The sequence below is a fragment of the Triturus cristatus genome, chromosome 11 (genome assembly GCF_964204655.1).
Source record: "Triturus cristatus chromosome 11, aTriCri1.1, whole genome shotgun sequence".
In the NCBI taxonomy this organism is placed as follows: domain Eukaryota; kingdom Metazoa; phylum Chordata; class Amphibia; order Caudata; family Salamandridae; genus Triturus; species Triturus cristatus.
The window spans coordinates 780,317,046-780,333,362 of record NC_140594.1 but is presented as its reverse complement, the minus strand read 5'-3'; the positions used below and the strand labels follow the sequence as shown (position 1 = coordinate 780,333,362).

At 48.0% G+C, this 16,317-nt stretch overlaps 1 long non-coding RNA gene across 2 annotated transcripts in view; it reads right to left on the bottom strand.

Moving 5' to 3' along the window:
* LOC146785425 (uncharacterized) overlaps positions 1-3,877 on the bottom strand; it is a 556,360-nt gene extending 552,483 nt beyond the window's left edge. The window contains exon 1 of one of the 2 annotated variants that reach the window (XR_014970407.1): positions 3,629-3,877. This is a non-coding gene — a long non-coding RNA (uncharacterized LOC146785425). Of the gene's footprint in view, positions 1-2,884; positions 3,018-3,628 lie in introns of those variants that run through there. The other variant, XR_014970406.1, reaches the window with a different exon arrangement.
* Between the last annotated feature and the right edge of the window lie 12,440 nt (positions 3,878-16,317).

Below are 16,317 nucleotides of genomic sequence, written 5' to 3'. Positions count from 1 at the left end.
GGTGGGGGGGGGGTGGGGTTGGCTGCTGTGCTTGCAGCCAACACACTCCCATACAGCCAACCCCATGTAGTGCATGCCTGGCCCTGTAGACCCCATCCCCCGGACGGTTTTTCGATCATGAGGACCTCATCCACCAAGGCCTGCTGAAATTTGTATGGGTTGGGGGCACATGGCCTCCATCCCGGGGCTGATTTTGGCCCTGGGGACTCTATCCACCTGGACCAGCTGCAATTTTTACAGGGAGGGAAGCACATGGCCCCCCTCCTCTGGCAGATGTTGGCCTGGGGACCCCGTCCCCCTGAATCTTATGATATTTTTAGGGGGAGGAAGGCACAGATCCCCCATCCTCGGGCGATGTTGGCATCGTGGACCCTATCCCCCAGAGCCCAGTGCAACTTTTATGGGAGGGGTGCATGTGGCCCCCTCCCCTTGCTGATTTCGGCCCCGAGGACCCCATACTTCAGGGCTCAGCGCAATTTTGAAAGGAGAAGGGGCACGCAGCACACCTCCCGGGCCAATTTTGCCCCATGGACCCCATTTTTTGGGGCTTATACTGGGTTCTCGCTTATGACTGGAAAAAAGCTAAACCTCTCTGAAGAGCTGTAAAAGACAGAGAAACAAATGTCAGGGATTGCTTTATTTATTCCAGGTTAGCTTGGATGATATTTTACCAATCCCAAACTGTAATTCTGCCTGTAGTGGTAAGAGGCTTTTGTAGTTTTTCAGCTTGGTGTGTATGGCACTAACTAATCCTATGCTTAAAGACTTTGCAGTAAGAAAATGGAAGACTTTGTCACTTTTTTGCTCAACGTGGATGGCACTATGCTAATCCTATTCCTAAAAACTTTTCTAGAAAAGCAGACATTTGAGGTAAGCAGATTCAGAGTGGCTTTGAGTGGCCTCCTGAAACTTGAGGAAGACAACGTAGCGCAATTCACTGCGTTGCCTTGCAAATCACAGTGTTGACTTACCCTGCGCTCAGGTGGCATTCCATGGGCGGTTGGTTTTCCCACGCAACACCCATGGATTTTGACACTGCCCCAGATTTACAAAATCTTGTAAACCTGGGGAAGCGCCAAATCTGTAAGCCTCCCAAGATGAGGTGTAACGAGGAGCAAAATTGTATTTCTCCTTGTTTTTTGCTCTTTCTATGTGTGCTGCAGAACATAGAAAGTGGAAAATGCCTCTTAGGATTGTTTTTGTGCAGGAAGGTGTCCCTTCCATCACAAAAACAATCCTGCATGCACCGGAGGCACCTTTGCATCATGGTGCAAAGGGACCAATGTTGGAGCTAAGCAGCCAAAATGGTGTCAGCACAGGGAGAAAAGACAGGAATGCACCGTGTTGCATAAATACGGTGCATTCCTGCCCTTTCACTTTGGCGTAGGGCAGTGCAGCAAGGTGCCTTACTGTACTGCCTACGCCAAATGACATAAATTAGGGCGTCCGTGTACGATAATATTGAGCCTACTCATCGGCCCATTTGTAATCACACCGAAGCCATCAACTCAAATGTGGCAGCTGTCAAAAACAACCAGATAATATTTTAAAAAATCACTGAGGTGATAACAGCTTTGTGCAACTTCAGGCCTCCTGGGTCACAATCCCTTAAAGATTTCAGTGGTATACACATTTTGTTGTGTGGTTATCCGTAAAACAGGGTGCAATTACTATAGTGACCCTCTCGGCTTTGATTGCTGTAGTCACCCATGTGGCACACACCCTTAGGGGCATGCAGGGGTGTGGGGATAGAAAAATGAGTCAGAGACAGTTCGGGGTCTCATCCAGTGGTGGCTCGCCGAGGGAGTGCTGCAGGGCGGCGGGTGGGGGAGGGGCAGGGTTGCGGGTAGTGGAGTCCGATATATGATGGACAGGAGTATGGTAAGTAATTAAATAAATAAAACAATTTACCTTGCACGCGCTGCATCGCCAACTCGCTGATGCAGCACGCGCAAGGTAATTTTTTTATTTCTTTAATTACTTACCTTACTCCTGTCCTTCGTATGTCGGACTCCACTATCCCGCCACCCTGCCCCTCCCCCGCCCCACTGCCCCCGCAGCACTCCCTCGGCGAGCCGCCACTGGTCTCTTCACAATATCCAGCATTCCAGCTTGTGTGTCATGTCTCCAGCTCCGATTGAGGTGCAAGCCAAAGTCACCATCTCATCCAACACCCTACAATTGCAACCGACACCGGGGACCACATGTGGCCCCCCTGACCTTTACATGCCTCCCTCTGATCAACAGGAGCACTGGGCTGCTGTTTACTCCACTCAGCACTAACAATATAAAAGATATTAAATAGACAAGCAATGATTTATTTCAAGGTTAATTGGTGTCAAAGAAATGAAGTAACTTGGAAAGCCTGCCCTTAACTTTAGAGACACCTTCACTTTTAAAGACATCTTGCAGAAAAATTGTAAAATGAAGAGTCTCTTCAAAATCAAAAAGTGTATTTAATAAACATGCATAACCTTTTCACCTTAGTAAAATTAATTATGGCAGGGCATTGAGCAGTATTAATTTAAAAGTGATAGTTTTCAAACATAAAATTTTGAAACATTAATTCTTCCCCCTACCCTGACAACAACTTCAATATGAACTACAGAGGAAAGTTATTTGCACTTTTTGTGTGGCCTGGGTTCCTATGAACAACATTATAAACACAGGAGCAGGTTTTGTACAGTGCACACCCTGAAATCATGTATTTTGAGGTCCTCATCTATGTGATAATTAAGAAAACGGAGGGAATGTGAAATTAAGCAATTGCCTAGAATCACACAATTTAGAAAAGTGGGGAATCCGGCATTAATCCCAGGTTTTCTGGTTTCACATTGTTCAATCCAGCGTCTAAATGGATATGCGTTGCTTCACCTACACCTACCTTACAGCCAATCCCTCTAACTCCGTCTCCCGACCACCACTCCGCTGGCATCAATGCCGCCCTCTGGCACGTCACAACCCAAACATGTTTGCCCCGGGGAAATTTCTGCGAGGACCTACGGGCTGGAGCAAGACGCCCTTGTACATTCAGCACGAAGCGATGGCCGAGGTTAAAGAAGAGATAACAGCAAAATTCTCTGAACGAACCATGGCGAGTGCTTAATTTGAGCCGGTGTTTGTAGGTGGGGGCCCCCAGCACTCATTTTTGGGATCGAGATTTATTTTTCATTATCAGACTTTAAGCCAGAACAATAGAGAAAGGCAGAATAGGGTGAAAGAAGGAGGAAGAGAAAGGTGGTACAACAGTGACAAGAGGAATAAGCAGGGAGAAAAAATAACCTGCATGAGTGAGGTCAAAGGGCAGGGTGTGTATAGTGGTGGATGAAAAAGGTATTAGGTGGAATCAAAACTAGGCAATCTAGCTATTCATCACCTCTGACATTAGGCATCGACGATCGTAGTCTATGAGAAAAACATTTTTTTTTTTTTACAAATGAGACACTGGCAGTGGCCTATCCATCTCTCTCAAACCTTCCCCTACTGTCATTTCAGACACAGGCCATATCCTGTGTTCAGCGTAACACGTAACACACCCCACAGTTGCTGCTGCAGATAACATTTCAAGATGGCGAATTGAGTTATCGTCAATGAAACTCCATTTGCATTCCTGAATTCATCTAATTACCTAATAGGTCTGCAAACAGCTTTCCGCGTCCTCCCCGGAACTCCGAACACTTCTGCATTTATCACCGGCTCTGGCCACCGTACCGCCGGCTCCCCGGCCGGGCTCGGTTGTCGAAATTAATCCGCGGAGGGGATATTGGATCGCTTAATCACGACAGCGACTGTCTACAGCGGTGGGCACGCGCGCCCTTCATTAGGCCTAATATATTTCTCATTATACAAAGCTGCTAACGTGACAATAACCCTTGTTCATAAATCAGTTTGCCCTTTTAGCTTCGCCGGAGCAGGGGACGCATCCGTCAGACGGATCCTTCCCGAGCAGGGCCCGGCCAGACAGGAGGTCTGAGCTGCGCTAACAGGATATTAATATGTATCCATTCAGCTTATATTTTAATAGCGCATTTTTAATAAGCCTCGTAAAACAATTACAGTTTGTCTTGTCGGTCTTTGTAATATATGCTATCCATCAAGCGAATAAAAAATAGAGATGGCGGGCACGCGATTGAGGGGATGGTGATGACGGCAGAAGAAGCCTGCTGCCTGGCCAATGAGGGAATCAGGTTAGTCAGCAAAATGGTTCCTCTAATTTGTGCAGTTACTCGTCAATTATGCCAAAATTATAGTGCCTCTGTAAATTGTAATGTCATCAGATGAGAAAATTGTGAGGCTTCCTGACAGTTTATTGTTAAAAAAGAATCACGTGCTTAGACGGTTTGGCATAGGCAGGCGCATACCACGCATGGGGAGAGATTAACCAACGTTCCAGTTGTAGTTGAGTGACACGGTACGCCATTTGACCCGGATGACCAGGCTTTAAGTGGGGCGGGTCCTGCCGGTGCTTCTAAAACGCAGGTGCTGAGACGAGTCTCTATCAGGGCTCTCTCCATTTTAGCATTCACAGTCAGGGTGAAAAAAATATCTTAACTGTGTAGCAGTACCTCCCTTCACTGCCTTTGATGTAACTTCAAAAAGACTCGTTAAAGTTCTTTTAGTCTTATCATTTCATCACTGAAGCATTTTCAATATTATGCAACAAAGCCTTAGTTATTGCTTATATATCTTATGCAACCGTTCAGAACCATTGATAAAGTCAATAGTCCTGGCTTGTTTTAGGTGTGATGTTACTTGTTGTATCATATATTTGTATGCAGTGACAGAAGCAGCAAAATACCAGTCAGGCGGCACAACTGCTATGCACAGATTTTTAGTTGACGTGTTTTTAAGCCACACCCTTGATTACATCGACCACGCTCCTTTGAGAGACCCCTCCAGTTTTTTCATCCCACTTAAACCCCTGAAGATGATATTGTAGCGTTAATTGCTTGTCCCACCCGTAGCCCATCTTGAGTCTTCTATTTGTTGTTATGGGGTAGGGTGAGAACAAGGACACCTACAGAAAGTAATCAGGGCTCCTAGAAGTCTTTTTACTTTCTGTTCCTGCACTACCTTCTTGACCTGAGTGCCGACAGAATTTAGGGGCATATTATCAAGCCTGGCGATAAAATTATCGCCGCTTTAGCGTCAGAAAACTGCCGCTAAAACGGCGATAATGGGCTTGATAATATGCTCTATGGAATTCCAATTGAAGCCCATGTTAGATGTCTTTCACATTTAACATGGGCTTCAATTGGAATTCCATAGAGCATATTATCAAGCCCATTATCGTCGTTTTCTAAAGCGGCGATAATTTTATCGCCAGGCTTGATAATATGCCCCTATATTCCCCGTCGGGGAAAGCAGCTGCAACTCCTGGCAACGCCTGAATAAAATCAATAATATTAGGTCATATGGGGGATTTTACTATTATTTAAGGAACATTTTAAAATGCAACATTCATTTTGGTAGGGTCTCAGCGCTGTTGAACTATTTAGAATGCTGATTTTGGATACAAACTGTTACAATGAGAACAGCCGAGTTTTCAAGCCCAGGTGAAACTTTACGTGCAAGGGTTCACATCGAAGGGGGAAGTGTAGAAAGTCCAGCACCATGAACCCGAAAGGCTCCTCCACTACATTGTTTCAGATTGAATTTAAGAAATTCCAAACGGGGATGCCACAAACGAGTTATACTGAAAATGGCGGAATTTCTGCTCCAAGAATTTGAGCATGAAAGGCCAACCGCAATAACCAATAGCCATACACGGGGGAACAGTCATACCCCCACACAAAGGCATGGCTCAACATTTTAATTTATTGCAACACCAACAGGAAGTTATACGCTAATTTACAACCAATAACATCCAGACCATGCGGCATTTGGCAACCACTACGACAGCACCTCCTAGACATGCAGACACCCACAATTTCATGAGCAAAGCCACACATCTGACACATACGACCAAGTAACGATCGCTTAGCTATAGCGGAACAGATAATGGTGCAATCCTGAGATAGCGGGATTGAGAAAACATTTATATCACATATGCAGATCAGTACATAACAAGAACTGGAGGCAAGAAAATAACGTCTGCAAATGTACCGCACATTTATGTACCTGTTAAACATTAAAAAAGAACAGTAATTTCTGTTGTTTATGAAACAGATAAATAAAGCTTTTAAAAAACAAAAAGGCCAACTGCATGACTCAACTGGCCATGAAAAGGATATGCTTACTTCCAGAAAGGCAATGAAGCTGTTAAAAGGATTCAGGCACCCACTCATCATCATTGAGTCTAATAGTGCTCTTGCCGGAACATTCTGGGTGCATTGCATGAGTGAATGAAGCGTCTTCCTACCTGGCCGGTGCCTTTAAAATACCATTCTGGCTAGGGGCAGAGTCACTGACGTGACGGCCTGGGGGTGCATTGGCAAGACCAAGGTACCTGGACTAACATCCATCACATGTCAGGCAAGCCTGGCTCTCCTTGTGAAAATAACATACGGATAATCCGCTTGACTGATTACCCTGGTGGTTCAAGTCAGTAGCGTAATCTCGTTTGCAGGAGTGATAGGTCCCTTTTAGCACATTAGACTGCCAGTGTTCCTTTCTTTAAAAGTAATGACAGAACAGGGAGTTAATGCTGTATTCCTTGGTGGGTGGCCTATCTTTTTGTCCTGCCTTCCTTGTGCCAGTACTGGCCATTCATCACCATCAGCTTCTTGGCCGCGCTCCAGTCTTTAAAGGCTGATAGATTCCCGGAACAGGAAGGTAGGATAGCGGTTACTCTTTGCCTTTCTCAGTTCTAGTACTTGTAATTTTATGATGCAGAGAGATCTCAAGGAGTAAATCTTTGTTTCTTTGCTGTTATTGCAGTCACCGTCAAGACCTTTGGCTAGGTACATCGAGACAATATTGGAAATGGCCTGCATTGACTGCATTGCTATGTCCTTAAAACATTTGTGGGGAACCTTATGAAGGCTGTAGAATGTTAGATCAAGGAGATAAAAGACCAAGTAAATCAATTTGGGTCCTATATGCTTCAACGCACTGACTTTATCCATCTCTTCAACATGCGCAGGTTAGGGTATCAAAGGCGATCTAACATTCACAACATAGCGCTGTGGTATTCACGTATTGTTTCCATGTACCAACTCATTCAAGTTATCTCTGTATAGCCAAGTATGGTACCATTCACTCAGAGCAGAGGGTAATATTGCCTTAAATGTAATAATGCATTCTATATTTTCGTTCTTAATTATTAACAAATACATTTAAACTAAGAGAAGTTTTTGGTGTACAGATAGCAAGTCATTTGTGAAGAGATTTGTCACTCGATCGTAAGATAATGTAAATGTCTAACTGTAACCCATTTGGCAAAGACTTTAGCACCTCTGTAAGTCCCTAGTAAATGGTACCCCTGGTACACAGGGTATGGGTACTAAAGAGGGTCCCTATGGGCTGCAGCATGTATTATGCCACCCAAAGAGACCTACAGAAAAACAAGCATGAAGCCTGCAATCGCAGGATGCTTTGAAATGGTGCAAACTATTTTGAAAACACAACATGGCAGACTCCCTGTGTGCCATGCCCATCTACACTGCATATCCTCTGTAAGTCACCACTACAGCAGGTCTTAGAGCCCTAGGCAGGGTGCATTATATTATATGTAAGGGCACATTTGCATGAGGAGGAGGAGATGGGCCCCTGTGTTGTCTAGTTCCATTACTAGATATTGCAAGTGATGAGGCTGCCACCATAAGGACATGTACATTACAATTTACCCAGCTACACAATGACTGCATTGAAACCAAGGGTGTTTAGTATCAAACACCTTGTCTTACTAAATATGTACTGATGCCAGTACTAGATTTATTATCACATGCACCCAGATGGCACCTTAGAGGTGCTCTGTGAAAACCTACAAGTCTTTTATTGTGCTGACTGACTTGTATCACCCAGCCTGCCACCACAGATGAGTTTCTGACCCCCTGTAGATGAGAGCGCATGCTCTCAGAGGTCAGAAACAATGTCTCCTCCGACGAATTGTGATCACACCTCCTCCAGCAGGATGCTTAGTGAATTAGCATGTCAAGACCAGAGGCTTCTAAGCCTCTGCCACCTTTGATATGCAACAACGGCTTACCCCTGACTTGGTGAATGTCACCCCATGCCCTGGGACCCATAAGGCACCAGATCAGGTGGGAAATTAGTCTGAAGGCGTGTTACACTTTCAGGCTAGGCACATCCCTCAGATGGTGCACCGGAAGTGGACAGCCAAGGAAGGGGTTCACTATTTTGAACAGGAGCAGTCGGTGCAGATAAAAGCGGTGGGCGGGCCGGGGAGGGGGCAGTGGGAGATGGAGATGACGACGAGGGTAAGTAAAATTTAAAAAAAGAAAACCTCTTATCTTGCGTTGGCTGCATCGCCAAGTCCGTGATGGGTCAAGCACAAGGTAAATTGTTTTCTATTTTTCTATTTTATTTTCCCTCGTCGTCATGTCGACTCCCCCCACCCCACCCCCGCCTCACCACTCTTACCTGCACCAGCTGCTCCAGATTTTGAATTTGGTGAAACTAGGTACTCTGGATCAGCTATATGCCCTTTCTCCCCTGCAAGTGGTCATATAGGGGGTGTAGTCACCCCAGGGGTAAGTAGCCCATTGGCTACTACCCTACACTCCCCTAAACACCCCTAAATTCAGTACTTAAGGCCCCTCCTGACACCAAGAACTCAGTGGCATCTACTTGGAATTGAAAGAAGGACAAAGAAGAGCCGAAGATGTGAGAACAGAGGTCCTGCACCAAGATTGGTGTCAGACCCTGCCTGACTGCTTGCCCAGCGACAGTCACAAAGACTGACTTGTCCAGAAGCTTAACAACCTCCCCAAACCCTTGGACCTATACCCAAGTCGCCACTTGCAGCTTTTCATTTGCAGGTACATCTCCCATAGACTTTAACGTGTAGCTCTCAAGGCTACTGACAGTACCAGCACCTATGCACCTGGACACACCAAGGCAGGTAAAACTGATCTGCTGGTGTTTTCTTGGACCTTGGCCCCCAAGAAGCTTAAGTTCTAGAAGACACCCTAAAAAATGTTTGCATGTTGTGACAAGGTCCACTGGGTACACGACTCCAACCCTAGTGAGTCAAACCTGTCTTCTCTTCCCCCACAGCCCCACGGGGACCCGATAACCCCTTGGTATGGGACAACCGAAGCGGGAACCAGTCACGGCGACTGTTTCTTTAACTGGTCCGAATTCCACCCGGGACACACCTCCTCCTATGACGTCAGAGGTCCGGAAGCAGAAGTAGCCGGGAATGACCGTGTGGGGGTGTGTTCTACACCTGGAGGCGAAGAGAGAGGCGAGACAAGATGCGAACAGGAGAAAGGAGAGAGCGAGCATACGAGAGGAGGAAGCGGAGGCGGAGACGAGGACGGAGCTGACGGACCCGCAGCAGTGCCTGGAGGCCGACGTTCCGGCGAATCCCCGTGCCACACTTCAAGGGAAGTGTGGCTTCAACAGGTACGGGGTCGGGTCAGAGCGTGGGTGGAAAGAAAGGGATTCAAGCCGCCCTGAAACACACAACCGCCCTTCCTTTTGTTTAACGGCACCAGTACCTGTATCTGTTCCCCTCCCCTGAGCACAGTCGTCACGACGTTTCACTGACTGGGTCGGATAACAAAGAGCACCGTGTGATTCCTCACTCCCTTTTCCCGAAGCCTGAGTGTATCGATCCTCCTCCTGAATCCCCACCTGTCTTTTCTTTTTCCCTCCGGGACGCTACCTGGTCGGGGAGCCCCTTTGGAGACCGGACACCCTGGAGAAGACCCGGAGCCCTACGGAGAGAAGAAGCCGTTCCAGCCCGGACTCTCGCCACCCCGAAACTCCATTACCGTACTACCGGAGTAGCCCTAGACCCCCGAGGTCGAGAAAAACAATAAAAGCATATATAAAATCAAGCAGTGTACCCGTGCTTCACTCCGACCCGCGACAAGTGGTGGAGAATGCGGGCATCGAGGTAGCCATCTGCACACCGAAGATGGAGGAAATCTTGCATCACCTAGTGAAAGGACAAGAACAGTTGGGCTGGGTAGTGGAGCAACAGCTTAACACCGCCAAGGCAGACCGCGAAACCTCCAACCAGACAGTGTCAGCACACCTGGAAGGTTTACAGAAGCTCGTGACCGGCTCCTGCGGGACTGCTGTACCCCGGGACCCACGACCATCCCCTACTCCTTCGGGGATATCGCTACAGAAATACATACAGGGAGAGGATCCTGATGCGTTCCTCGTGAACTTTGAGAGAGTAGCGCTAGCCTGTGGGTGGCCCCTGGATAAGTGGCCCTTCTTTCTCGCCCCCCTCCTGACAGGAGAGGCTCAATCAGCCTACCAAGTAGCCAACGCTTCGGGCGATACCCCCTACGCCCTGATCAAACCGATTATATTGGATCACCTGGGGTTGGACTCAGAAGCTTATAGGGTGCGCTTTCGCAAAGAACGAGGAGCTATAGGCGAAAACCCCAAAACCCTCTTCTTTAGGCTAAAGGCAGCTGCCGGCAAGTGGCTCACCCCCGCAAGTAGCTCCAAGGAGGAAATCATGGACAAAATCTACTTAGAGCAATACTTGGATGCCCTCCCGTACGGAACCCAACGCTGGTTGCGACAGCACTCCCACCTGACTACCGCGCAGGCTGTTGAGATGGCGGTAACCTACTCCCGAGCACAACCGAAACTCTACCCTGGGGAGTCCGAAAAACACACGAAGCCCATCGTTAGACCAGAGCGTAAACCGCGAGCCCTTATGGATACACCCGTGCCCCGACCCCCTCCAAAACCAGACGTTCCCTCTTTTAGGGGCCCGCAATGTTTCGAATGTGGGACATGGGGACATATTGCTAGACTGTGCCCCCAGAGAAAAGGGGCCGAAGAGCCCATGGACGTGGGTTATCTACCTAAGACGGTCCTATACTCGGCTGAACTAGGCGGAGCATACCATGTAAGAGTTAAGGTGAATGGGAGGCCCGCCAAAGCCCTCTTAGACTCTGGGTGCAAACAATCTGTCATACAGGGGGTATTTGTGCGCTCCACGCAGGTGCTGTCAGAAAGGTGGGTGTATATTAAATGCGTGCACGGGGATGTGAAAGCCTACCCCCTGGCCCAAATACCCCTAGAAATAGAAGATGGGATGCTCCTAGAGGTGAAGGTTGGGGTGTTAGAAACATTGCCAGAGGAGATTATCATAGGCACGGACAACCCCCACTTCCACCGTCTCTTCGCCGGGTCCGTTGAAAGGTCCCGTTCCCCGTTAACAAAACCAGTACCAGCCCTTCTTTCCCCCGACCCGTGGGTTACCGACAGGAGTTTCCGGTTCACGCAATCCAGCGACCCCTCCTTGTTCAATGCATGGGAACAAGCGCATGCGGGGCCAGATAGTCCGTCCCCTACCTTTCCCCGATTCCTGATACAAGAAGGACTCCTTTACAGACAGGCAAAAGTTGACGATCCCCTACAACTATTGGTCCCTTCTTCCTTTCGGGAGCAAATAATGTTTTACGCCCACACACATTTAGTGGCTGGTCATATGGGGAGCGAAAAAAACCACCCACAATGTACTGAGGTATTTCTACTGGCCAGGGATATATCAAGCGATAAAAAAAACACTGCCTCACCTGTGAAGTGTGTCAAAGAAAAAATGTCCATCGCCCTCCGGCAGTACCGCTACAACCCTTGCCCATCATAGGTACCCCATTCGAGCGAGTTGGAATGGATCTCATAGGCCCCCTTCCAAAAAGCCGGAAAGGCAACCTGTACGCCCTGGTGGTGGTAGATTATGCAACCCGGTTCCCGGAAGCCTTCCCCCTCAAAACCCCTACTTCCAAGGCCATCGCGGAGAAACTCATCGAACTGTTTTCAAGAGTGGGTTTTCCGAAAGAGGTCTTAACCGATCAGAGAACTCCATTCATGTCCCGATTAATGCGGGAGGTGTGTAAGATCATGAACGTACAACAAATCAAAACATCGGTGTACCACCCGCAAACCGATGGGCTCGTTGAGCGCTACAATGGGACCCTGAAAACCACCCTGAAAAAAATGCTGTCGGTGAGCGGACTGGATTGGGACCTCCTGTTGCCCCTGGCTCTGTACGTTATAAGGGGACAAACGCAAAGCAGTCTTGGCTGTTCAGCGTTTGAGATGCTCTACGGACGACAACCGCGGTCCCTCCTAGAGATGACGAAGGAAGCCTGGGAGGGGGAGAAGAACGAAGAAAGAAGTTTATTGGAGTACAGCCTCTCCCTCAAGAATACCCTGAGAAAACTGAGAGACCTCGCTCACACCAATCTTGAAAAAAGTCAACTCAAACAAAAAAAACCCACTACGATAAAGGGAAAAGGTGGAGGAGGCTGGAGGTCGGTGACTGGACTTTGCTACTACTCCCCTCCCCCACAAAACGATTCCAAACCGAATAGACGGGGCCCTATAAAGTCCTAGAAACCGTAGGGAAAACGAGCTATCAACTGCAGATCTCCAACCGAAAAAAACAAACGTACCACATCAATCTCCTTAAAAAATGGTTGGGACCCCCGCCAAAGGAGGTACACATGACCCTACCCACAGGGTCCTCCCCGTCCTCAACTCTGGACCAACTGGTACTCAACGACGACCTGAAGGCACAGGAAAAGGAGAAGCTGCTGGGCGTATTGAAACCATTCACCCCCATCTTCTCTGACCTTCCCGGATTGACCTCTCTTGCAGAGCACCGAATAGAGACCCGTCCAGAAACCACAGTAAAAGTACGCCCCTACAGAATACCTGCAGCCAAGAGACCCATGGTACAGGCAGAGGTGAAAGAAATGATACGGTTGGGTGTCATACGACCGTCCCGAAGCAACTGGTCCTCCCCCATAGTTATGGTGCCCAAGCCCGACGGTAGCACCCGTTTTTGTATGGACTTCCGCGCCCTTAACTCTGTGTCCTCGTTCGATGCATATCCCATCCCCAGAGTGGATGAACTAATCGAGCAACTCGGGGAGGCCCGATACATCAGTACGCTGGACCTGACCAAGGGCTATTGGCAGGTCCCTCTACGTGAAGAAGACAAAAAGAAGACAGCCTTCGCCACCCCGGACGGGCTCTATGAGTTCAATGTGTTGCCTTTCGGGCTGCATGGAGCCCCCGCCACATTCCAACGCCTAATGAATGAGGTGCTGAAGGATCACCAGGGATATAGTTCCGCATACCTGGACGACATCATCATATTCAGCCCCACCTGGGAAGCCCATCTCCGACACCTAGAGCTCATATGTGGAACCCTACAGGCTGCGGGATTACACGTCAATGCAAAGAAGTCACGCGTTGGATTTCACAAAGTGAAGTACCTAGGATACGTACTGGGACATGGGTACATAGAACCACAAATCGAGAAAATCAGAGCGATTTCAGAAACTCCCTTTCCCACAACAAAAAAAGGGATGAGAGCCTTCCTGGGCCTGATAGGTTATTACCGTCGCTTTATACCATCCTTTTCGGCCCTCGCCGCTCCCCTTACCAACACTTTGAAACAGGATTTCCAGTCCCATCGGCTTCACAACCCCACGAAGGACATGTGGGAAGCCTTCACCTCATTGAAAAGAGTTATCACCACCGCCCCCGTTTTATCCTCCCCTGATTTCACTAAACCCTTCACGGTACACACAGACGCGTCCGATTATGGGGTGGGGGCGGTTTTGTCTCAGGTAGGGTCTGACGGGATGGTTCATCCCATTGTATACATCAGCCGCAAGTTATTTCCCAGAGAGGTTCGTTACCCCACCATAGAGAAGGAATGCCTTGCTGTGAAATGGGCGATAGACAAGCTCCGTTATTATCTAGAAGGGCACCCTTTCACCCTCTATACCGATCATGCCCCTCTACAGTGGATGAGTAGAAACGCTTCCCTGAATCCCAGAGTCATGAGGTGGTTCCTGTCTCTCCAACCCTTCGCATTCACTGTACACCACCGAAAAGGGTCCGAGAACGGGAGTGCGGACTACCTCTCCCGCTTTCCTCTCCCCGATCGGGAGATTCCTGGGGAGGACGTATGTGACAAGGTCCACTGGGCACACGACTCCAACCCTAGTGAGTCAAACCTGTCTTCTCTTCCCCCACAGCCCCACGGGGACCCGATAACCCCTTGGTATGGGACAACCGAAGCGGGAACCAGTCACGGCGACTGTTTCTTTAACTGGTCCGAATTCCACCCGGGACACACCTCCTCCTATGACGTCAGAGGTCCGGAAGCAGAAGTAGCCGGGAATGACCGTGTGGGGGTGTGTTCTACACCTGGAGGCGAAGAGAGAGGCGAGACGAGAGGCGAACAGGAGAAAGGAGAGAGCGAGCATACGAGAGGAGGAAGCGGAGGCAGAGACGAGGACGGAGCTGACGGACCCGCAGCAGTGCCTGGAGGCCGACGTTCCGGCGAATCCCCGTGCCACACTTCAAGGGAAGTGTGGCTTCAACAGGTACGGGGTCGGGTCAGAGCGTGGGTGGAAAGAAAGGGATTCAAGCCGCCCTGAAACACACGACCGCCCTTCCTTTTGTTTAACGGCACCAGTACCTGTATCTGTTCCCCTCCCCTGAGCACAGTCGTCACGACGTTTCACTGACTGGGTCGGATAACAAAGAGCACCGTGTGATTCCTCACTCCCTTTTCCCGAAGTCTGAGTGTATCGATCCTCCTCCTGAATCCCCCCCTGTCTTTTCTTTTTCCCTCCGGGACGCTACCTGGCCGGGGAGCCCCTTTGGAGACCGGACACCCTGGAGAAGACCCGGAGCCCTACGGAGAGAAGAAGCCGCTCCAGCCCGGACTCTCGCCACCCCGAAGCTCCATTACCGTACTACCGGAGTAGCCCCAGACCCCCGAGGTCGAGAAAAACAATAAAAGCATATATAAAATCAAGCAGTGTACCCGTGCTTCACTCCGACCCGCGACACATGTATACCTATGAAGTGTATGTTTCTCCCTTAGGATAACATTACTGCATTCAAGGCTCTTACTTCAAAACCATTATTCGACTATATTTTTCTATTACAACAACAATCTATAACTCATAAAGTACTTACCTGATTCTGATGATTTTGGAGTCTAAAATTATATTAATTCATTGTTATGTTTCTAAACTAGTCTTGCATTTCTTCATGAATATGTGTTTCATTTATTGACTATATGTGTACAACAAATGCTTTGCACTACCCTCTGATGAGCCTAAGCTGCTCGACGGCAATACAACAAATAGAGCACTTGGGATTTTTCAATTTAAGCCCTGTAAACCAATAAGGGTTTTCTGTACTTTTTGCATGGTGTGCCCTTACATTGGCACTACCACATAAAAAGCCAGCGTCCTACAGCCATTGCTTAGGCTTAGTGAACACTAGCAACACGTGCCTCTGTTTTGTGGCCCCTGACCTCTGTGTGTGCTATGAAAGCACTGTGATTTAAATATTCTGAGTTCAGCTCTATATCAGTGTATATGTTGCACTCTCCTAGGTCAACCGAAGATGGCACAAACAAACCCGCATGCACACGTTTGTGCTTGTAATCGTGGCATTTTGTTGTATAAAGTTTCTCTCTGGGTTTGCAGTAAGAAGTGGGACTATGAGTTTCCTGGTCAGGCCTTTCACAATCTATAGTTCGGTCCGAGTAAAGCAGTGCAACTTGGTCTCCTTTTTCGATTCTCATTTAAGATTATTTTTGGAAACATTAGTGCGGCATTGTGCACTTTCAAGTGACACAGTGCCTTTGCTATTTTAATAAGTAAATGGGAATTTAAGGCAACTTTGCAGTGGATCTGTGATTGTCTCCAAAATACGACTGGAAGGTTTTTCCAACAAATAATTCATTCTAATGCATTTTGGGGCAATAATAGTTCAACTATATCAGCATTAAAGACCACATTATTAGATGCGTGTGCGACTTCTGAGAGAAGAAGTTTAGGATTGGCTTGACAGTGCAGTTGGTTCCACTTGGTTTGTCATGTTATGTGATCAACAAAAAATAGAACATAAAGAAACAATTCTGATAGAGGGGCTTTGGTTTCATGCATAGGCTGGTCTTCCTTCCTATTGGATTTAACTGGGTAGAAGATGTATGCTTCTACTGAATGTCTTGCTCTGCCTTTCATATAATACAGAATCCACCATAAATTCCACTTCCACACGATGGCTCAAACACGGTGGGGCAGAAGACATGAAACACAACAATACCTAGAAAAGGGTTTAATTTTACAAAATGCAAATACTCTCTTTTTAGAAAAAGGCTTGGGGTTTATTTAT